Source organism: Triturus cristatus, chromosome 11 (genome assembly GCF_964204655.1).
Source record: "Triturus cristatus chromosome 11, aTriCri1.1, whole genome shotgun sequence".
Taxonomy (NCBI): domain Eukaryota; kingdom Metazoa; phylum Chordata; class Amphibia; order Caudata; family Salamandridae; genus Triturus; species Triturus cristatus.
Genome location: NC_140594.1, coordinates 342,519,201 through 342,544,421, shown reverse-complemented (window position 1 = coordinate 342,544,421; position 25,221 = coordinate 342,519,201).

Here is a 25,221-nt window from a genome sequence, read left to right as displayed (position 1 = left end):
CCCCATACATCAGCTTCCTCTTTATATAAGACTTTTCATTTTACACATGGTAACTCTTTGTGGTTTAGAAGGAGGAGGGGCATGAAATGGGTGCCCCCTGTGTAGTGCATCAGTAGTTTGGGACTGCAACTGGAGAAAGAAAACAATGATGACAAACTATTCCCCTATTGTTTTAATTTGGTTGTGCTGTGGGTTTGGGGCGGGGCCAGGGGTACGATAGGCTGGAGGGGGAATGGTGGGATCTACCTACACTGTGCATGTGATTTTGGCCGGCGAATTAAGGCCGGCTCTAAACCACGTGCGCAGTGACCCCTCTCAAACCCCCCCCCCTCTCCAACCCCAGCTGCATTGCTGGGGCTGGAGAGAGCAGGCACAGACTCCCAGTCTGTCCTGGAGCGCACATTATCGGCGCTCAGGCCAATCCTGAAGCTGCTCTCATGTCAGAGCAGCTTCAGGATTGGCCGCAGGGCAGGCTGGGAGCCTGTGCCTGCCTGCTGCAATGGAGAAAAGTGGACGAGCGCCACGTGATATGGCAGCAGCTAAGTTTAATCTTGTATTTTTTTTTTATTTGTTGTCCCCGTTCCCTCTGCCCCTCCTTGCCACTTTTGTAAATGTTTTTTTCCATTTTCCCCTGTCCGTCTCCCCTCCCGGCCCACTCACCATCCGCCTCTTTTACCAAACATGAGCCGGTGCTGTCTGCTCCTAAAAGATCGGAACTGAAACACTGACTAGTACCTATAGCAGCAGTGGGCTGGCAAGAGTCACAGAAGTGGATGGTGCAAGCTTGGCAGTGGGAGGTAGCTTCCCAAAGAAAGAAATGGCTGTGATGCAATATTTTCCACTATATCTATGCATGTGTGAAACCATAGTATGTAAGGTGATGTGTTGTGATAGATATCAAGCCATATTATGCTATGCTCTTTTAGGAAACACATTCTCTGTGCACTGCAAATGGGCTCTGCAACTCTAAGGTATTTGAACAGTTATGTGAGGCAGTCTTAAGGAACATATGATAAAATAAAGAAAGAACTGAAGTAAATCTCAACTGAACAGATTTTCTCAGAGGAGCTGTACAGAATAAAGGATAAAAATAGATGAACGGTGGGCAGAATCTGAACATGTTTCTAAATTAAATGGAAAGCAAAGGCGTAAGTTTCAATACAAGTAAACATTGAGGCTCTGCTCTGCAGGTGATTTAATGCTATACATTTCCATGTTATATGTTTACAACATGGCAAAATAAGAGAAAACTTGAAACCAGTTGAATAAAGAGTTTAAGCTTGCCCTAATCTCTGCCAGTTTCAAGAAAGGGTAAACCCAGACAAGTCACTGGGACCTGGGTAAGGTACAGTATAAAGTAGGATCGGTCCCAGATGTACACTTCCAAAAGCAACAAGTATTAATTCAATAACACATCGGAATACTCTGTAAAATATTATTTAATCATACTGTTCATTAGAAATGATGTACATACCAAATATTAAATCTGGAGTTAAGTATCAATACAAGTGCCCCAAGCAGTGAGGGAAGAGAATGGGAGAGAAAGGTGGTGTGCACTTGGAAAGGATTAGAAGAGTGGAAAAAGGGTAGTGACATTAAATGCATCATATCGTTATACACACTTAAAGCTGGCTAGACTCAGCCAAACATTTACATAGCAAAAAATACAAATCCATTTGTCGGAACTGAGTTGTCACAGTGAGAAAGTCCTGTTGACCCAACTGGCTTAGGGCAATGACGTAGTCGACGTTTCGACCCCCAAAAAAAAGAAGACGTTTTGGGTCCTTACAACGGGGTCTTCTTCAGAACAGGGTGGGGGCACCTGGGAATTGGACAGAGAGGTACTTAGTGACTAAAGTGGTAGCTTATGTAAGTTCAAGAAAAAGGATGAAACACAGAAGGAGTAAATTACCATAACACACCCTTGACTGGATGTAAGATATAATGAAGGTGGGTCCATAGGCTCCTAGTGTCCAGAGATGTGGACCAATATCACCTACAAAACAGGGTGGCATCCATAAAATACTATTACTGGGAAAACAATGGGCGGGCTTACAATGTATGTAAACAAGGCAGTGATATTGTACAGATTATTCCGATGTGTTATTGAATTAATACTTGTTGATTTTGGAAGTGTACATCTGAGACCTATCCTACTTTATACTCAAATCTCTGCCAGAGCATGTTCTTACAGGAATAGGTGATTTCGAGACCAGGGACATTTTAAGTAATATGGGTGCACTGGGCCAAACATAATATGGGGCCCCATGCTTGGAACAACTCTGATTTTATTATCCATTTCTACTCACTCAAGTCCTCAGCAATTATGGTGGAATAGCTGGTAACCCTCTTCCTTGGCCTGCCTGCATCTAGATCCAACCCTGGAACAAAGTCTACCTCTGGCTGGCCAGCACGAGTGCAGCAAAAATACTACCGGCACGAACAACCCTGTGACATGTGGTGCAGAGGACTGGTGCCTTACTTTTGGGTATGTTCATTAGGATGATGTTCTTTGCTGTGTACTGCACTCCTGACTCTGCATTGTGAGGAGCAGGGTCTCTGAGTCAGGTGGCACTAATTATTATTACAACAGCGCAGCAGTGGCACCACATGGATGGTGCAGTCATAGAGGGAGCATATAATGTCACTGTGCACAGCACTTTAACATGTAACCTATCCTTGGGTCATATTTTATTGCAAGTGGTCTCCAACTGCAGTGCACCAGAAAACCACAAAGATTATTGATTCGATCAAGCCTTTTCCTGGCAACGAGTTCTTTTGTTTACTGCACTGCCTCTGGTGCGTGGGACTGGTATTTAGAGTTGGGTGGCAGTAGACTGTGATTGCAGCGGTCCGGTAGTAGCACCACAAGGACGATGCAGTCACAGAGAGAGCACACATAAGAAGTTGGCCTTATAGTGAAGTGGGATGGTAGCCCCACTGAGACAACAACTACAATAGTTTTCAGGGTGAACCAGAAAAGTCACTAAATTAAACTGTGTAAGCCTCTGGTTGTCTGGCACAATAGCAATCAGGCCTTAAAGGCAATATCTAAAGTATGTATGCAGCACACAAACAGTGATGGTGACAAACCAGGGTTTTTTGCAGTGTCCCACAATTTATTGCCCCCATTTTGGCTACTAGATGCTGGCTTTCTGACTCTGATTGTGCCACTGGCTCTGCTAACCAGACCCAGGGCCTGTGCTCTGCTTAAAAGTACATGGTAATTAGGTGTGATTACAATTGAACCCCAATGTATACCAGTGAGAAATAACAACGAGGAGGAATGTATACAGATGGTAAGGAAGGATTCTAGCCCCATTTACAATTTAACAAACTACACGTTTTCAATGGATGAAATCCAAGTATTGATCAAAGGGTTATTCTTCATGCCACCAAGCAAACCAGATATGAGCCTAACTAAAATCGAAATTATCCAACTGTTCCTCAAAATGCGTCTGGAATCATTCTTTGCTGACAAGCCAGACATACCTGAAAGGAACTATTCAGGCTTTAAAGAACAGTCTACGTTCTTTTCCACCATCATCTAGTATACCGATGGAACTCCTTACCTGTGAAAACAAATTATGCAAGATCTGGACGTTCTGGATAGAACTCAAGAGAAAGGAGAGGGACCCTATTACACCAAAGGAGTAGGGAGCCAAATAGCCCTGAATAATACAGCGATCCTGCAACAGTATCTAAAAATAGGGATACAAGAACCGAGCAATAAAGATTAGAATGGAGTGCTAACCAATTCTTTATTACTCGGTTCTTATTTTTAGATACCGATGCAGGATCGCTGCATTATTCACTAAGCGACTTTTTAACTTGGAGGAAGAAATCGAGAGAAAGGATATTATTCAGAACTGCCTCTCCCCTCTCACTTGAGCCTTGAAGGTAATTGATGATTGCTTGAGGAATTGAATTATGTAGTAGAGAGTGACTCTGATTGATATAAAGAGTAAGGATTGTTTTCTCCCTCTTTTCTACAAATAGGGACTGGACTCATTTAAGGTCTTCCAGTTTCACTGGCTTTCTATCAACAAGGCAATTTGAGGTAACTCGGTCGTAGTGTTCTTTGTTTTAGGATGCTGAAATTTATATATACCTATTTTCATTACGGAGAATACGAGCACATTTTGCTATGTTATCACCGATTCCCGTGATACTCATGGGACAGGGAGACATAGGAATATTCTCCTCCTTGAATCAAGAAATGTTTTTATCGTGGATTATACTTTTCTTTGGAAGCCTTTAAGGTACCTCTAATTAGATGTCGTAGTGTTTACTAGGCATTATAAGCATGTGTGTGTGAGTAGGATTGTAGCATCTTTGTGACTGTGGAAATCTTTTTGATCACCAGCATGTGAATAATGTCCATGGACTTAGAAACTGTGGGCCAATTGTTTTCTAATTATTTTCATTTTTTCTGTTTTATCATATAGTGCAGAATAGGATTCGAATTTTGGGAGTTATCTCTTTTCCTGAATAAGGTGGAGGTCGAATAATAGTACCCATCGAAACGCGTCGATGCTCTGATAAGAAAGCCTTCCCTAGATCTTTGGGAGCAACTGTTATATGAGACAAATGATAAGAGGATGAATTATCTCAATATATAACAATTGATTTGTGTCAGACTGGTGTGGTGCTTTCAAGACTAGAAATAACTTTCTTACTTGTTCTCCCAAATCGTAGTTTTAATACTGTGTATTTTTTACTTTTTGATTTTGCTATTTTTGGACAAGTATTGATGTGCATGATTTTTTTATTGCCTCTTTTTAATAATAACTGTGAAAATAATTCTGTTTTTATGTATATGTGACTGCACATTTTTAAACAGATGAAAAATAAATTTGTACTGTCCAATTGACCCATGCTGATTTCCTGGTATCCGTGGGATTTACGTTGTTTATATTTTGGTGATAATAGGCTCCTATTTGATGTACATACCAAATATTAAATCTGGAGTTAAGTATCAATACAAGTGCCCCAAGCAGTGAGGGAAGAGAATGGGAGAGAAAGGTAGTGTGCACTTGGAAAGGATTAGAAGAGTGGAAAAAGGGTAGTGACATTAAATGCATCATATCGTTATACACACTTAAAGCTGGCTAGACTCGGCCAAACATTTACATAGCAAAAAATACAAATCCATTTGTCGGAACTGAGTTGTCACAGTGAGAAAGTCCTGTTGACCCAACTGGCTTAGGGCAATGACGTAGTCGACGTTTCGACCCCAAAAGAAAAGAAGACGTTTTGGGTCCTTACAACGGGGTCTTCTTCAGAACAGGGTGGGGGCACCTGGGAATTGGACAGAGAGGTACTTAGTGACTAAAGTGGTGGCTTATGTACGTTCAAGAAAAAGGATGAAACACAGAAGGAGTAAATTACCATAACACACCCTTGACTGGATGTAAGATATAATGAAGGTGGGTCCATAGGCTCCTAGTGTCCAGAGATGTGGACCAATATCACCTACAAAACAGGGTGGCATCCATAATATACTATTACTGGGAAAACCATGGGCGGGCTTACAATGTATGTTAAAAAGGCAGTGATATTGTACAGATTATTCCGATGTGTTATTGAATTAATACTTGTTGATTTTGGAAGTGTACATCTGAGACCTATCCTACTTTATACTCAAATCTCTGCCAGAGCATGTTCTTACAGGAATAGGTGATTTCGAGACCAGGGACATTTTAAGTAATATGGGTGCACTGGGCCAAACATAATATGGGGCCCCCTGCTTGGAACAACTCTGATTTTATTATCCATTTCTACTCACTCAAGTCCTCAGCAATTATGGTGGAATAGCTGGTAACCCTCTTCCTTGGCCTGCCTGCATCTAGATCCAACCCTGGAACAAAGTCTACCTCTGGCTGGCCAGCACGAGTGCAGCAAAAATACTACCGGCACGAACAACCCTGTGACATGTGGTGCAGAGGACTGGTGCCTTACTTTTGGGTATGTTCATTAGGATGATGTTCTTTGCTGTGTACTGCACTCCTGACTCTGCATTGTGAGGAGCAGGGTCTCTGAGTCAGGTGGCACTAATTATTATTACAACAGCGCAGCAGTGGCACCACATGGATGGTGCAGTCATAGAGGGAGCATATAATGTCACTGTGCACAGCACTTTAACATGTAACCTATCCTTGGGTCATATTTTATTGCAAGTGGTCTCCAACTGCAGTGCACCAGAAAACCACAAAGATTATTGATTCGATCAAGCCTTTTCCCGGCAACGAGTTCTTTTGTTTACTGCACTGCCTCTGCTGCGTGGGACTTTTATTTAGAGTTGGGTGGCAGTAGACTGTGATTGCAGCGGTCCGGTAGTAGCACCACAAGGACGATGCAGTCACAGAGAGAGCACACATAAGAAGTTGGCCTTATAGTGAAGTGGGATGGTAGCCCCACTGAGACAACAACTACAATAGTTTTCAGGGTGAACCAGAAAAGCCACTAAATTAAACTGTGTAAGCCTCTGGTTGTCTGGCACAATAGCAATCAGGCCTTAAAGGCAATATCTAAAGTATGTATGCAGCACACAAACAGTGATGGTGAGAAACCAGGGTTTTTTGGAGTGTCCCACAATTTATTGCCCCCATTTTGGCTACTAGATGCTGGCTTTCTGACTCTGATTGTGCCACTGGCTCTGCTAACCAGACACAGGGCCTGTGCTCTGCTTAAACGTACATGGTAATTAGGTGTGATTACAATTGAGCCCCAATGTATACCAGGGAGAAATAACAACGAGGAGGAATGTATACAGATGGTAAGGAAGGATTCTAGCCCCATTTACAATTTAACAAACTACACGTTTTCAATGGATGAAATCCAAGTATTGATCAAAGGGTTATTCTTCATGCCACCAAGCAAACCAGATATGAGCCTAACTAAAATCGAAATTATCCAACTGTTCCTCAAAATGCGTCTGGAATCATTCTTTGCTGACAAGCCAGACATACCTGAAAGGAACTATTCAGGCTTTAAAGAACAGTCTACGTTCTTTTCCACCATCATCTAGTATACCGATGGAACTCCTTACCTGTGAAAACAAATTATGCAAGATCTGGACGTTCTGGATAGAACTCAAGAGAAAGGAGAGGGACCCTATTACACCAAAGGAGTAGGGAGCCAAATAGCCCTGAATAATACAGCGATCCTGCAACAGTATCTAAAAATAGGGATACAAGAACCGAGCAATAAAGATTAGAATGGAGTGCTAACCAATTCTTTATTACTCGGTTCTTATTTTTAGATACCGATGCAGGATCACTGCATTATTCACTAAGCGACTTTTTAACTTGGAGGAAGAAATCGAGAGAAAGGATATTATTCAGAACTGCCTCTCCCCTCTCACTTGAGCCTTGAAGGTAATTGATGATTGCTTGAGGAATTGAATTATGTAGTAGAGAGTGACTCTGATTGATATAAAGAGTAAGGATTGTTTTCTCCCTCTTTTCTACAAATAGAGACTGGACTCATTTAAGGTCTTCCAGTTTCACTGGGTTTCTATCAACAAGGCAATTGGAGGTAACTCGGTCGTAGTGTTCTTTGTTTTAGGATGCTGAAATTTATATATACCTATTTTCATTACGGAGAATACGAGCACATTTTGCTATGTTATCACCGATTCCTGTGATACTCATGGGACAGGGAGACATAAGAATATTCTCCTCCTTGAATCAAGAAATGTTTTTATCGTGGATTATACTTTTCTTTGGAAGCCTTTAAGGTACCTCTAATTAGATGTTGTAGTGTTTACTAGGCATTATAAGCATGTGTGTTTGAGTAGGATTGTAGCATCTTTGTGACTGTGGAAATCTTTTTGATCACCAGCATGTGAATAATGTCCATGGACTTAGAAACTGTGGGCCAATTGTTTTCTAATTATTTTCGTTTTTTCTGTTTTATTATATAGTGCAGAATAGGATTCGAATTTTGGGAGTTATCTCTTTTCCTGAATAAGGTGGAGGTCGAATAATAGTACCCATCGAAACGCGTCGATGCTCTGATAAGAAAGCCTTCCCTAGATCTTTGGGAGCAACTGTTATATGAGACAAATGATAAGAGGATAAATTATCTCAATATATAACAATTGATTTGTGTCAGACTGGTGTGGTGCTTTCAAGACTAGAAATAACTTTCTTACTTGTTCTCCCAAATCGTAGTTTTAATACTGTGTATTTTTTACTTTTTGATTTTGCTATTTTTGGACAAGCATTGATGTGCATGATTTTTTTATTGCCTCTTTTTAATAATAACTGTGAAAATAATTCTGTTTTTATGTATATGTGACTGCACATTTTTAAACAGATGAAAAATAAATTTGTACTGTCCAATTGACCCATGCTGATTTCCTGGTATCTGTGGGATTTACGTTGTTTATATTTTGGTGATAATAGGTTCCTATTTTTGGCATGAATGTGATGGAAGTGTAGTTACCTAAAGGGGACTATTTTTTGTGACTCGTTCTGATTAGAAAGCAACACTACACCAATTGGAATATGAACAAAAATGAAAAAAACGCCCTTGAGAAGCTGATGAACAACCAGGAAATCATAATAAAGCCGGCGGACAAAGGCAGGGTAGTAGTGCTCATGGAGAGAGAGAAATATGAAGCAGAAATAACCCATCAACTTTCACACACAGAACACTAGAGAAAAACTGATGAAGACTGGACCAAATTGGTACAAAAGAAATTGATTAAACTAATCTAGAGAGGAAAAGAACAGGGTTGGATCTCTAAAAACAGAAGTCGAATATCTGCTCAACGAAAACCCACGAATCCCATTAATCTATATCCTTCCAAAGATATATAAGGACATAGTGAATCCACCTGGGAGACCAATAATCTTTGGAGTTAATTCCATTCTTGAGAGACCGGCCAAACACATAGACACCTTTCCCAAACCACTGTTTGGGGCAACAGCGAGCTTCTTAAAGGACACCATGCAAGCAATTACGATTCTGGAAGGTCACCCTTTCAATCCGGAATCAGAAATATTAGTGACTTTCGATATAGTCAGTTTATACACTAGCATCCCACAAGAAGCTGGCTTGGAAGCCATCCATTATTTCCTGGAAAAATGGATCAGACCTCACAATGTACCAACAACATACCTTGTAGAGATGGCGTAGGCATGTCTAAAATACAATTTCTTTAAATTCAACGGAGAGCAATTCCTACAAACAAAAGGGACCGCAATGGGATGTCCCTTCGCCCTAGAAATAGCTGTAATGTTCATGGCCTTATATGAGGAGAGATGGTTATATAACAGCAACCCACATGATGGACACATAAAGATCTGACGTCGATATATAGAAGATTTGTTCATGCTGTGGAGAGGTACACCAGAAAAGCTACAAGAATTTCAAACTTGGTTAAACCAGAGGAATCCAGACATCCAGTTCTCGCTCAATTGAAGCAGAAAAGAGAATATCTTTCTAGACCGCATGGTGAAACATCAAGATGGAAGTACATATACAATCCTCTACATGAAGCAAACGGACAGGAACACATTCCTGCACTTCTCTAGCTTTCACCAACAAAATCTATGAGAAAATTTGCCGTACAGCCAATTTTTAAGGATCAGGCGCAATTGCACAAAAAAAGAAGACTACTTCGACCATGCCAACATCATTTTAGAGTAGCTGGTTGAAAGGAATTATCCAAGAAAACTATTGAAGAGAGCAATGAAACGAGCGTGGTATACCCCCAGAGAAACACTCTTGACATCTAAAGAAAAGGACAAAGAAAAGCCTCTGGTTTGTGTTACCACCTATTCGGGGATTACCAACAAAGTTAAAAAAAATCATTAAAAAAAACTGGCATACTGGCATACTGTGAAAGGCCTCGAAGAATTTAAATAAATACCAGTATTTGCCCTCAAAAGGAATAACAACATCAAAGACAGGTTGGTCCATGCAAATTCACAAGAGAAAAGACCCCACGTATCAATACAAACAATGTTGGCCTTACCCCCCCATTAAGGGACATCGACGTTGTAGGAACTGTACCTCATGCGCCAGTACCATCGAAGGGATGAAATTTGAATATGGGAAAAAATGTGTCCTGCATGAAGAGTTTACAAATTGTAACACAACAAATGTTATATATTGTGTTGTCTGCCCATGCCAAAAGGCGTACATTGGAAAAACTCCACAACCTGTAAAAAAGAGAATTACCCAACACAGATCTCGAATAAAATGCAGAGTACCGAATGCACCAATGGTTCAACATTCCGTCGAGTAATCCCATGGCCCACAAGATATCAAATGGTCAGTCCTGAACCATGTTACCGGCAGGAGCTCAGATATTCTCCTCTCAAGATTTGAAGCAAAAATCATCCTGCACTTAGGGAGTACTGAAAACGGTCTAAATGAAATGAGCAAGATAATGCATTGCATATAAAATAAGCCTGGGCAAAGCACTACGCTACGCTTGCGTAGTTTGTGATGTTCGCGCTACTTCGCACTACGCGAACTGCACGTAGCACAGTGCGAACACGCGTAGCGTAGTGTTGCGTAGTGCTGCGGTCATTTTTTGCTTGCTCGCGGTCCTCAACGTCAAGTTGACGACCGCGAGCAAGCAAAATGACATCCCTGCGAGACTTTTTCCTTGTTCGCGATCAGCAACATCAAGTTGGCAATCGCGAGCATGGAAAATAAACCTCCCGGCGAGATTCCCAACGCGAGGAGGTCAGGTTTCTCATTGCGAGTGGTCGCATATGCTCGCGACCACTCGCGAGGAGAAACTACCAGTTCGCGTTGAGAAAGTTGCCGCTCGAGTAAAAATCTACTCAAGCAGCAGAAAACTACAGCTCGCACTGTGCAAGATGCCATTTTCAATGATTGCACAGTGCCGGTTGCTTGTCCGCACTGTGCAATCATTGAAAACGACATCTGGCACAGTGTAACAAGGTACTACGCAGTTCGCGAAGTGCTACGCGTAGCTCGCGTAGTGCGAACTGCACTTTGCGTAGCTTCGAGAAGTGCTACTTCGCGAACTACGCCCAGGGTTAATATAAAACCATTCAAATCCATGGTTTCATGTTATTTCAAACAATAATTACAATGCTGGTGTCCAATTGTAATGTGCAAAAGAATGTACAAATAAGACATCCAAGCCATGCCTACATGCCATCTCCAACAGCAACAACAACGCTGTTGTACCATCACAGTAAAAATGGAATCAACATCAAACAGGGTAAAGATGTCCCTCTGCCCATTTCAATGACTACCGTGAAATGCATTAAAAGCAGGAAGACAGGCACGAGTCAGGCAAGAAGACGTCATGTCTGTGCAAAGAAATTTTAAGATCCACGTCCTAAAAAGACAAATAAAAGTATAAACTGAGGCACGACAATTTTACTGAACAGCCACAAGGCAGTCGCCATGCGAGCGCCACATTGTAATAAACTGCTACAAACAGCCTAGGACAGTTTCCATGACTACCGCGATACGCATTGGGAGGAGAAAGCCAGACGGAAGCCAGGCAACGCACGTAGACATATGACACAACACGTCACGTTCGCTGCAAGCAATATATGGTTTCCCGCGAAAACACCAACTCGAACCGAAGCTGACAGCAGAAGCATCAGAGCTGCCAAAATTACCGAAGAGCCCTCCTGGGAGAAGAAATAAACATTGACGCCAAGAAAGGTAAATGCGCACGAGAACCGCAGACCCCCTTCACGTCCAGATATATAACGGAGAAGCTAATAGAGCATCTCCCGCATGGGCACAGCAGCATGGTGAAAGGCACCAATTGTATTTAAACTCAAAGCGCCAATGTGAATGCAAAGGGGCTTTTATGGAATTAGTCTTTGAAGCATTGAAAAAGGCACTGACGCATGAGACACTACCCATAGTACCACCACGCACGCAAAGAGGTGTCACGGAATCCGTTTTCAAATGCTGCATGCTCTCACAGCTAAACACTGGCAGATGACAAATGCTGCTTGTCCAGAGAAACATCTCTTTCCGTAATCTTTGACAAATGCAGTACAATCTCACACGAGTCTAACCCACTTTCTGAACGACAGCAGGTTTATCGAGCAATAACAATGCACCAGAGCCCCAAAAATGCATGAAATATAACGCAAAGTTCTATCTAGTGCCCTGTTTTTTAAGTAGGTTCTAATACTTACTCCACCCATGTAATCCCTAAAACAGCTTAAAAAAAAGGAGCCAAGTATAAAGGAGCGCGGAGACACCGCAACTCCTTTAAGGACAGATCTCCTCCTCCACAATATGCCCAAGAAAGATTGAGGTATAGTTTTGGTATGTATATATATTTGTTTAGGAACACAACAAGATTCAACACAGTACAGAGCTATTAACTTACACTACATGACATCCTTTTGCTTTGCATTATATAATTTCAGTGTCCTACCAAAGTTTCCCCAGCCCTGAGGAAGATCTTCCAGCGGATAGCTGCTGGTCCCACCATGAAGGTCGAAACGCGTCGGCACATACTTTCCAGAGGCCAAGAGTGACCACCTGAAAAAAACTGTGTTAAAAGCTGGATAGTCTAAGTGCAATTAAGACAGCCTAGACTAGAGCAAATGCACCCTCACTCTGACCTCTGTAGGACCATACACTAAACCAATATTGAGGAGATGGAGTAGATAGGTCCTGATGTTTAGATAAGTAGAGTAGGGCACAGAAGATCTAACATACGGAACAATTGGCCCAGTAATAGGCCAATTAAAATATCTAATATATGCAATGTCCGAGATATGCATGTAATGTCTATTTATTTATTTTATTTATTTAACTCATTTATAAGGCGCACAAATCATCCCCAGGGGGATCTCTCGGCGCCTGAGAAGGAGGCAAATGTAAGAGGAGTATGATGTTCACTTGTTAGAATAGCCAGGTCTTGAGCAACTTTTTAAATTGTGGAAAGTTTGGGCAGGCACGAAGAGATTCAGGGAGCTCAATCCAATGTTTGGGGGCCAGATAGGAGAACGCACGACCCCCCATTTTGACTTTCCTTATTCTCCTGCCACAGAGCAGGCTGTGATTACTGGATCTAAGTTGTCGCCCAGGTTGGTAGCGTTCAATTTTGTTAGTCAGATAGGCCGGGCCCAGACCGTGCAGGGACTTAAAGACCAGGCAAAGTAACTTGAAGATGGCACATTTCCTTACAGGAAGCCAGTGCAAGAGGTGCAGGAGAGGGAGGGAGGAAGTTCGTGCTGGTTTGTTGAGGGCCAGATGGGCTGCGGTATTCTGCACCACCTGCAGTTTAGGTAGCAGGTCTTCCCTAATTCCGACCAGCAAGGAATTGCCATAATAAAGGCGACTGATAAGGAGCGACTGGATAAGGGTCTTTCTAGCGTTCAGTGGGATCCAGGGAAAGATCTTTCTGAGTAACCGCATGGTCCCATAACAGGTACCTGCGTGGGTTTTTAACTGATCTTACATTGAAAGCTTATTCGTCTATTCTGACCCCTAAGTTCTTAGCTCAGCCTCTAGGGGCAGGTGTTTCTCCTAATTCTGTCGGCCACCAGTCAGCACTCCACAGTTCATCAGCCTTGCCAAACAACAAAATCTCAGTTTTAGAGGAGTTAAGTTGCAAAAAGTTCTTCCTCATCCAGATGGCAATACTCATCATACAGGTAATAAACTTAGCCTTGGTTTCTGTGGGGTTGTTCTCAATGTGTACTATCAATTGCGTATCATCAGCGTAGGAGATGGTTTCAAACCTGTGATTTCTGATGATAGCGGCCAAGGGAGCGACATGAAGATTGAACAGAGTGGGGCTCAATATAGAGCCCTGTGGGACCCCCTTGTCCACTGCAGTTGTAGGTGACACAAATGAGTCCAGCTGAACACATTGTGTTCTGTTGGACAAGTAACTCTGAATCCAGTCAAAGGCCAGGCCTCTGACACCAATCTCTCTAAGCCTGTTCATCAGGATACGATGAGAGATGGTATCAAAGGCCGCCGACAAGTCAAGCAGCACTAACATGAATGGAGAGTCCTTGTCCAGTGACATCCTGAGCGTATCCGTGACCTCTAATAGAGCGGCCTCGGTGCTATAAGAGGCACGGAAGCCAGACTGGGATGGATATAGTATTTTATTGTGTACTAAATAACTGGAAAGATGACGGTTAATTATTGTCTCCATGATTTTGGAACAACACGGAAGAAGAGAGATTGACCTATAATTCTGTAGGTCCACAGAATCTGCTGAGGCCTTTTTAAGCAGAGGCTTAATACGTGTGTTCTTCCATTTACGTGGGAAAGTTGCCGTCGCTAATGAGATGTTACCTCATCATTTGGAGGCGAGCCCGTCTGCGTGCACCCGCTGCACGGCCCCAGGTGCAGTGGTATTTATGCCCCCAAGTGAGTAGAAAGACTAGAGCGCTGACCGTTACCGATGGCGGCCCACATTTCCAGCTGATGAAAAATGCAGACTCTCTCCCCACAAACAATCAGCTGTCTGATTGCGGAGGACCTGAGAGCAGCAAGAACACTACAGTGATACTCGGTAGGAAATTCAAATACCCCCACCGTCCCCACAGTGCATGACAGATAACAATTAAAAATTAAGCTAAGGGCATTCAATTTCACTTTATTTTAAAAAGTGGTCCGTTGCAAAGGCTACAAATTTCTAAATGCAGATACCTGCTTCTCAAATGCGCGGCCGCAGGTGCAGTGGTATTTATGCCCCTAAGTGAGTAGAAAGACTAGAGCGCTGACCGTTACCGTAAGTGGCCCGCACTTCCAGCCGATGAAAAATGCAGACTCTCTCCCCACAAATAATCAGCTGTCTGATTGCGGAGGACCGGAGAGCAGCAAGAAGGCTACAGCGATACTCGGTAGGAAATTCAAATACCCCCACCGTCCCCACAGTGCATGACAGATAACAATTAAAAATTAAGTTAAGAACATTCAATTTCACTTTATTTTAAAAAGCGGTCCATTGCGAAGGCTACAAATTTCGAAATGCAGATACCTGCTTCTCTCTAGTGAGTGTCATGTCTAGAATGCATAAATTCATTTTTTATGTGTGTTCTTTCTTGAATGTAGTAGATCAATCTTTTTATTTACATTCCAGTTTGTCTTTAACAATTCATCAAGTGTTTATGTTTCTTCATGTAAATATGTCAATGTGTTACTGTATTGTTCCTTTTTAATGACATAATGCTTGAAATAGCCAAGTTACACGCCATATAAGTAAAGTTTTGGTACAAGCAATACAAGTTGTCTATTCTAAATTCAAGGAAAAGGGAAAAACGCTATGTAAGATGATTTGAGAATCATAAAAATAAGTAAGGTTTATTAACTGAACACCCACGGAGATGACGTTAGGGGATCTCCGGTGTGGAGAACACTTATTGATCCATGGTCTGAGAGGTATTTTCTTTGTTATAATGAAGTGGCTTTATGGCTCACCTTCAGTAGGCTTGATTTCAATATTTATATTAAGTATTTGGAGTTTGAAGCCAGCGTTTCTGGCGCTGCTAAAACCAACCAGTGTAAGTGGTGGATTAACTTTATGAAATTAGTGCCAGATTTTATTTTGTGGCGGTAAGATGGCATTTTGGAATAACTGTTTTTTTTGTTGATCATTGTAGCTGGGGATTTTCTGCCCTAGCTCAGTTGTCACCTAGGCAAACCTGCAAATTTTTGACTAGTAGACAACAAGGACAAAAAAGGGGTGCGTGGCTTGCATGGCTCTCACAGGTTTTATTTTACCCAGTATCCACAACAAACCTAAGATTTAGCTAAAAATATAAATACTTCCCATTTAAATGATGGAAAATTCCGGAATCTGCAGAAACCTTCAAACTTCCATCCACCCAGTGTTCACCCAAGTCACTTGATAAAAATGGTACCTCCCTTGTGTGGGTGGGCCAAGTACCCGTGACAGGCAACAGCCCAAAACTTTTTGTGCAGACATCAAAATTACCTATCACAAAAAAACCTGGTTTTGCAAGGGGGTCACCTGGGTTTTTGGCCCCGGGCTCGGCAGCCATCAAGGGAAGCCTACCAAACCCTGATGTTTCTGAAAACTAGACACCGGGGAAGTCCAGGGAGGAAGCCACATATCCCTGGACTCTCCGGAGTGTCTAGTTTCAGAAATGTCTGGGTTTGGTAGGCTTCCCTTGATGGCCGCCTAGCCCAGGGTCAAAAACCCAGGTGACCCCCCTTGCAAAACCAGGTTGTTTTGTGATTTTTAATATGGATGCCTCCACAATACCTTTTGGGTCCTTGCCTGTCACAGGAACTTGGCCCACCCACACAAGTGAGGTACCATTTGTATCTAGAGACCTTGGGGAATGCTGGGTAGGTGGTAGTTTGTGGATGCACACAGATTCTAGAACTTTTTATCACAGAAAAGTGAGGAAAATGTGTTTTGGAGCAAAGTTTGAGGTTTGCAAGGGATTCCGGGTAACAGAACCTAGTTAGAGCCACACAACTCACCTCATCCTAGATTTCCCAGGATGTCTTGTTTTCAGAAATGTATAGGTTTGCTAGGTTTTCCTATATGCTGGCTAAGCTAGGGTTCAAAATCCACAACTATGCACATTGCAAAAAAAGGGTCATTTTTGACTGGAAAAATGTGATGTGTCCACGTTGCCTTTTGAACCATTTTTATTGGGAGACATTGGAGAATGCTGGGTGGGTGGATGTTTGTGGATCCATGAAGATTCCAGAACTTTCCATCACAGAAACGTTAGGAAAATGTTTTTTTTTTAAGTTTAAGGTTTGCATGGGATTCTGGATAACAGAATCTGGTGAGAGCCACATACGTCACCCCATCTTGGATTACCCTGGCTGTCTAGATTTACAAGTTTGCTATGTTTCCGCAGGTTCCAGATGAGTTAGGGGTCCAAAAACCACAGCTAGGCACATTGCAAAAAAAGGAACGTTTTCACTGGAAAAATGTGATGTCCCCACGTTGCGTTTTGGGCCATTTGTGTGAGGAGGCTTCTAGGCCTCCTCCCACAAGTGATGTACCACTTTTATCAAGAGACATAGGGAAATGTTTGGTGGGTGGAAGTTTGTGACTCCTCACAGTTTCCAGAACTTTACATTACAGAAACATGAGGAAAATGTGTTTTATTTTACAAAGTTTGAGGTTGGCAAGGGATTTTGGGTAACAGAACCTGATGAGAGCCACAGAATTCAACTTATCCTGGATTCCTCTGGGATTCTAGTTTACAAAGATTTACAGGTTGTCTTGGTTTCTCAAGGTGCCAGCTGAGCTAGTGTCGTAAACCACAGCTAGGCACATTGCATAAAAAGGGTCAGGTTTCACTGGAAAAATGTGATGTGCCCCCGGTGCATTTTAGGCCATTTCCTGTTGCAGGCACTATGTCTAGCCACGCAAATTAGGTACCATTTTTATCAGGAGACATAGTGAAATGCTGGGTGGGTGGAAGTTTGTGGCTCTCCACAGTTTCCAGAACTTTCCATCATGGAAACATGAGGAAAATATGTTTTGTTTTACAAAGTTTGAGGTTTGCAAGGGATTCTGGGTAACAGAACTTAGTGAGAACCACACAAGTCACCCCATCCTGGATTTCCCTGGGTGTCCAGTTTCCACAAATGTACACGTGTGTTTGTTTTCCTAGGTGCCAGCTGAGCTAGGGTCCAAAAGCCTCAGCTAGGCACATTGCAAAAAAGGGTCAGTTTTCACTGGAAAAATGTGATGTTCCCACGTTGCCTTTGGGCCGTTTTCTGCCATGGGTATTTAGTCTACCTGCACAAGTGAGGTACCATTTTTTTCAGGAGACTTTGGGGAATGCTGGTTGGGTGGATGTTTGTGGACTCTAATAGATTCCGGAACTTTCCATCACAGAAATTTGAGAAAATTGTGCTTTTTTTGACAAAGTTTGAGGTTTGCAAGGAATTCTGGATAACAGAACCTGGTGAAAGCCACACAATTGATCCAGCATGGAGGACGAAATTTACATATTCTCCTTATGTCACAGATCCTTAATCAACAGCTCATTCATGCACTCATTCATTGGTGGGGCCCATAACACCAGCACACATTACTTACACACGAACTCACACAAATCTGTACACAGGAGAGAGGCTGCTGGACATGTGGGTACCTTATTACCTATCAGAATTAATTTGCTTTACATTATATACACATTCTATATACAGCTTCAGAATCCTGACTTTAACATCAAGACACTTCACTACTTGGTCGATGGACCAATTAGTTGGACTGGTTGATGGTGAATTAGAACCAGCTAAGACACAATTAAAGCCTAGGAAACATTTGGTATTTTCTGCAATTAATTTAAGAACCACAAACTCATTTCTTATTATTTCAATTTTGTTTATCTTAGCGTAAATTAAACTCTTAAATTGTCATTTATTTCTAGAGCTCGTTATTTGATCATTAAATGTATTAAAGAGAAAAATATAAACATTCAGAAATTACTCTTAGACATACACTTTCAGAAAAGTACATTGAATCATTACCAATTGAGAAATGATTAAAGGGTCAGGTCAAACAGGGAAATATCTGCATTCTCAAATGAAGACTCCCTCGAACAGGCAGTCCGATTCCCACCAAAGGATCAAACCGGCGTGTTTACAGGATACAGCGTAGTAAAGTTCAGAATTTCAGCAAAGTCCGAACATCAATCCGGAGCATGGACCAATTCCACACTCAGACTGATAGCATAGAATTTAAGAAACACAAAGAAATAACCCAAAGATATATGCAGCCACAACCAAAAACCCCACGAATGAACTGACAAACGAATGCTGCTGCAACCAACCCTTCCAACTCCAACTGCCTCTGCCTCTTTTTTTTGTAATGATTGATGGGGAGGTTTTATACCTTTTTCTGTCTTACTTCATTTTAGAATAGCAACTTTAGGGGCAGATCAAATGTCCTGATTGGACAGTTCGGGCTTATCAGTAAATATTTTGAACTTTTCCCAGTGCAAACTGGTTCTTTATAGTGACTTTTCACAAAGTTTTCAATTCGATATTGTCTGTTCCGTTCCCATGCAGGGAAACAGTAGCTGTATCTTATCCCAAGGTAAAAGGGTCCTACTGATAGGTCCTCTCTTTGTCTCTTCCTTGACTCCTATTTGGTCATCCTTTGGCTGGCGGACAAGTTCCCAACTTTCGGCCTAGGCAGGGAACACGATGTCAAGAGTTCAAGCTACCTCGTGATTTCAAGAGCCATCTGAGCATGCGCAGAAGTCATCACGTGCACATGGTAGCATCTACTTCAGGGAACGCCATCTTGGGTACTGCGGCCTAATAGGCCCGAATGCCAACTTAAGCAGAAATAGACATAACAGCAATAAAAATATAGAAGTTTCTGATGTTCAACCCCATACTAAGCTCAATTTATATTAGGATTTTCCTAGCTGTATCAACATTTAAAGCAATAATACTTACCACTTGATAACTTTTAAAGCACAAACGATCACAAAGCAACATAAATCATGCAATTTTACTATTGCACCACAATCTAAGGTTAGTTTGCGTACCATAGTTAATTAATTGTTCTGCCACGCAATTAGCAATTTAGTCCCACGTGTATTTATGTTTATCAAGATGTAAAGGTTGATTAATAACACTTCCACTGCAAACAGGTTATTTTAATTAATTTTAGAATGATTACGTAATTAATTTCATTCAAATTAGAGGAGGCATACAAAATGTTGTTTTACCTGCTCCATCACCACACAAGTCACCCCATCCTTAATTTCCCTGGGTATCTAGTTTTCGAAAATGTCAGGTTTGCTATGTTTCCCTAGATGCCAGCTGAGCTAAGGTCCAAAAACCACAGCTAGCACTTTGCTAGAAAAGAGTCAATTTTTACTGGAAAAATGTGATGTGCCCACATTGCGTTTTGCGCCTTGTCCTTTCGGGGGCACTATGCCTACCCACACAAGTGAGGTACCATTTTTATCAGGAGACTTAGGGGAACACAGAATAGTAGAACAATTTTTATTGCCAATTGACTTTCAATGCAAATAACCACTCCTCCTAAACTCCAAATGTTCTTCCTATTTCGGAAATACATAGTTTTCCTTGATACCTATTTTTCACTCTTTATATTTTACAAAGTGAATTGATGTATACCTGGTACACAATTAATAAAACATAACAAGGTGCAGCTCAGTTATTGGCACTGGGAACTTTGGGTTATTGGTGAACCTACAAGTCCTATATACTCCAGCAACCATAAGGGTCCAGTGGACATAATGGTATATTGCTTTTAAAAATCTGCCATACGTAGAAGACGTTACGGGTGAAAACAAAGGCACTAATGGCTAGGAGGGTGGGGGGGTCGGGTGGGTCGACCCAGCAGTTAAGGGGCTATCCCTCTGGTAGCTTGGCACATAAAAAACACTCTTTTCTTTCAGTGCTTCTGAGTGGTCGCTACAGAAGCTAATTACAAAAGTCATTATTGGGTTTGCGCTCTGTGATGCTAATGCCTAATGCTTGCTAAGTTTTTACTAAAATGTCTTCGTCAGCCAATTGAAAAGCAAGCACTTAGAATGATCCTGGATGGCCCTATATGTCACATGTCACTCCCTTTCTTCATTCCCATTTAACTTACTCTGCCATGTGTATTGCTTTGATCATGGTTCTGCTCCCACACTTATAAAAAATACATATCAGATCACACATAAAGTAATCCGCTATGTTATACAGACAAAGGCCTCATGGTAGCATGGTGCTTCAATCTCCTCCCACTCAGAGCCTCCTTTCATGTTCCATTGGGCAAAAATGAGAGAATCAATGATGTCCCTAAGTCTTTCTTTCTGAATTGTCAAAGACTTGCCTTTGCAAGTTCTGGCTATACCTTGACTTGTAATGTGAAGGAACTTCATTCTCTGCAACTCTAGGGGCTGGATAACCTGGAATGCACCGGTGCAAAGTATTACTAACATTTGGAGATTGTATATATATATTTTTTTTATTTCCAATTTTTTTTATTGGTTTTCAAGGTACCATATGGGCAAGCCCAGTGAGCATCAAGCATGTAAGAAAACAATATACATTAGCAAGGCACCATATATCATCCCCAATGAAGTCTGCGGAACAGCAGACCCTAACCCCCCTACCCTTCCCCAACCAAGCACCATATATCATTGTTACATTATCATGTAATTGTATTGCAATCTTGCCCCTTTTACCTCTACACTACACCATTGTCTTATATCAGTGAATTGCTCACAACCAACCTATCTATTGGATCAGAGGGAGCCACTGACCCCAGAAGTGACAGGTCTATGCCACGATGCGCGGCCCATCTTGCCCAGATCTTATGCATTTACGGACAACCCCTAGCCTGAAATACTGCAACTTCAGTGGACAGGCACCTATTCATTGCTTTCTTCAAGGCACCAATGCTGGGTGGGAGTGTTGCCTTCCATGATTGTGCAATGTCGCGTTTCGCTAGTGTAAGCCCTAGAAACAATAAATGCCGTTTATATCTGTTCCCCCAATGTCTTCGGTACTTTGTAGGAGTATCAAACGGGGCTCGGCAGGAATGCAACATGCCAGCACCCGCCCCAAACATTATCTTATGCCCGACCTGAAGTGTTGCAGAGCCGTACAGGTCCACACCGTGTGGAGAAACGACCCCTCCTCAGAATCACAATGTAGGCACATAGGGGACTGGACAGCCCCCATCTTGTAGAGACGTAAGCGTGTATAGTAGCCCTGTGGAGATATTTGAACTGGATCAGACGATAGCGGGCAGAGACCGCAGAGTATCTGAGGCTAGCTAGTGCCTCAGTCCAGTCATCATCCGTCAGTATGGGCACATCAGTCTCCCACGCCGCCCGGGTTCGGTGTAAAGTGGTCATGGTGTGTGTAGTCAATGTTTGATAAATTTGACGTAACTTATGGACTCCCAAGTCCCCCATGATCAGCCGGCCCTCCAGCGGGTGGAACTCCGGGAGATTTGTGATGTCTCTTATTAAAGGGGATAGAGCATGTCGAAATTGCGTTTGTGGAGGTCGGAATCGGCCTGTAGTTGCTGAAAGGATTTGAGTGTGAATCCCCGCATAACGTCCCCCAACCCAGAGATCCCAATGTCATCCCACCTGCGAAAACCCGCCAAAGCCGTGACTTGCCGGAGGTGTGTGTCGCGCCACAGAGGCGTAGCCCCGGTGAGCTTGCCCCACCATCCCATCTGTCAGACCGCTCGCATCCAAACCTGAATGGTCATTCTACATGCCAGGGAGTGGTCCGTCAGAGGCGAGGAACTGTACAAAAAGGGAAGTAGCGGGGTTTCGGCCATGAAGAGGCGTTCCACAGCATAAGCTTGGTCGGATTGCAAGCAGTACCACCAGTCATTTATCACCAGGAGATGCGAAGCCTCATAATACGCCTGTACATCTGCCGCCGCTATCCCCCCGCAGTAGGTAGATTGAATACAGGTCGAAAGTGCCACCCGGACCACTCCACCTCCCCAGAGAAACCTATTGAGTAGAGCATTAATTTGACCAAACCAGGACGGGGGAAATGAAATGGGGTAGTTTTGCAGCCTATAGAGCAGGTGAGGCAAAGACACCATTTTGAAAATGAACGATCTGCCATACAACGAGAGAGGGAGCTGGGACCACACTGTCGTCTCATCCCGAACCGTAGGCAGCAGCTGCGCAATGTTCCGCGACCAAGCCTCAAGGGGGCATCGTATAATAACTACCCCAAGGTACCGGAAGCCAGACTCTGCAACCACCAGCCGCGAGGCCCACGCCTGAGACTGCTGGTCACCGCAAATCGGAAACAAAATGGATTTGGAAGGGTTATCACAGAGTCCGGATGTCTCCCCGAAAACCCTCAAAATCTGCAGCACTCGGGGCCCGGAGAACCATGGATCCAACATGGAAAACAAGGCATCATCAGCGTAAAGCACTATCCTATCTGAGCACTCCGGAGACCAGTCCAGACCCTGTAAGCCAGAGTCCAGGCAGACCCACGCCGCCAGGCCTCGCACTGTTCGTCCGATAAGCGGTGGGGAGGGATATGCACTAGAAAGGCATCTATGAGGGGTTCGGAAATAACCTCCCGTGCTTCATATAAAGCCGCGTAAAAATCAGCGAAGGCCTGAACAACCTCCTCGGGGTTGCACATTGTAACCCCTAAAGGTGACCGCAAAAGGGGTACCTGCGTTGGGGCCACCCTAGCCTGGCAGAGCCTATGGAGCATTTGGCTAGACTTATCACCCCATCGGTAGATCCTATGCTGGGTGGCCTCCTTAGCACAGTCTGTGTGGGCTTGATGGAGCATTTGTTGCACATGCAACAGATTCCTGCGGGCAGTGGGATCTGACCCACCCACAATACGGGATTGTAGTTCTTCCTGTCTGGTCTCCAAGTCGCATACATGGGCCAAGTGGCGACGCTTTTCCCCGGTGCGGTAGCTTATGTCTGCACCCCGAATTGTGGGCTTAAACACTTCCCACAAATGGCATGACCCGGCATTGTATCGGAAGTAATCGGTAATTGCCTGAATCAGCATCTCTCTGTATGCCTCGTCCCGAAGCAGCCAGGGGGACATGTGGCCCTGTTAGTGCACAGATGCAATCTAAATGGATCAGCGAATGATCCAACAAACCTCGGGCAGAATAGATGTATGCTCCACCCTGTGCATGTAACTATGTGGAAGGAATAAATAATCTAGGCGTGAAAGAGTGGGGTGAGCCGAAGACGCATATACAAACGCAGCGTCTGTCGGGTGTTAGGCACACCACGTGTCCACCCATCCCAGAGTATGTGCGAGTATATTCAGTTTGGATGTAACAGGGGTGTATCCAGTTGTCAGGCTTGCCACCTATCTAGTGGACCCATAGTATCATTCCAATCACCCCCCAATAGCACAAGGACACCCGGGAGATCCCCCAACAGCTGCGTTAGTTTATCAATAAACGTCGGACCAAGGGGCTGAGGGGCGTACACGCTACCCAGTGTAATCTGTTCACTGCCCAAAGTACCCGAAACCACAGTGTATCGACCCCCCCAGGTCAAGCCAATGACGTGTGATTTGGAGTGACACCCAACGGTGGATGAGAATGGCAGTACCCCTTGCAACCCGTGTAAAGCCAGAATGATATACCGTGGAATATCCGTATCGAGCTAGGCAAGGGGCCTTCGTGCCCAGGAGATGCGTTTCCTGGAGCAACAATACGTCAGCTGCATACCTCTTCGCCTGGTGAAGCACTGCCCCTCGTTTGATTTTACTAAGCAAGCCCCGCACATTCCAGGTGAGGATGTTGAGTTCCCCTGTAGGTATGCTACCCGTCAAGTGAGTCATCCCTAGGTGGCCTACAAAATAACAGCATCTGATGCGTGTAGGGTGTAGCAATGTGACATGTGCATGGTGCGGAAACATTCAATAAAAAATAAACAACTGATGAACTGTCCCCCATCCCCCCTCTGACCCCAACCCCCATACTTCCTGTAACACGGAGTATCTGTCGTGATGGAAACCCATCCCAGGCCTCCAATGGATCCCCCCACCCAACTTACCCAATGTAACCCCAAACGTTCAGGGCAACCCACGGTCCAATCCCTCCAGGGCCGGTAATAAGGACCCCCTCATCAGAGCCCAATCAAGTCAATGTGTGACCACAGCCCATAGACATTTCCCACCCCAAGGAGGAAACATAGAGAAAACAAAATACTGTGTTCCGATGCAATTCAGCTTCTGGAACCTGTCGGCTCTGGGGCGTGCCAATTGGAGCAGGAATGGTTTAGCTGGGAATTCACATCTCTGCCCTATCGTCCACTCTGATGAGAGCTCTGGGAAGAATCGGAGTCCACCGGAGGTGGCGAGTGAGGCTTCAGAATACGTCTCTCATCAGTCCACACAAAGACCTCCTCCGGGGTATCAAAGAAATATGACTTTTCGTTAAGTATCAACTTCATGCGGGCCGGAAACAACAAGGCATAGGAGAGATTCAGCTCCCGTAGTCGTCTCTTGGCAGCCACAAAAGATTGCCGCTGTTACTGCACCAACTTAGTGTAATCAGGGAAGACCATGATGGGGTGGGAGTCAAAGACCATTTTATCTTTATGAAGTCGGGCATATCGAAGTACAGCGTCCCGGTCAGCGTATTTAAGGAGTCGGGCTATCACTGGTCTCGGGCGTTCCCGAGGTGGCGGCTTCTTAGCCAGAGCACGATGGGCCCTCTCAACAGGAGGACATGTCTTCCGGGGGCAGCAGCGCCCGCAGCCACTCTGATATGAACTTGTC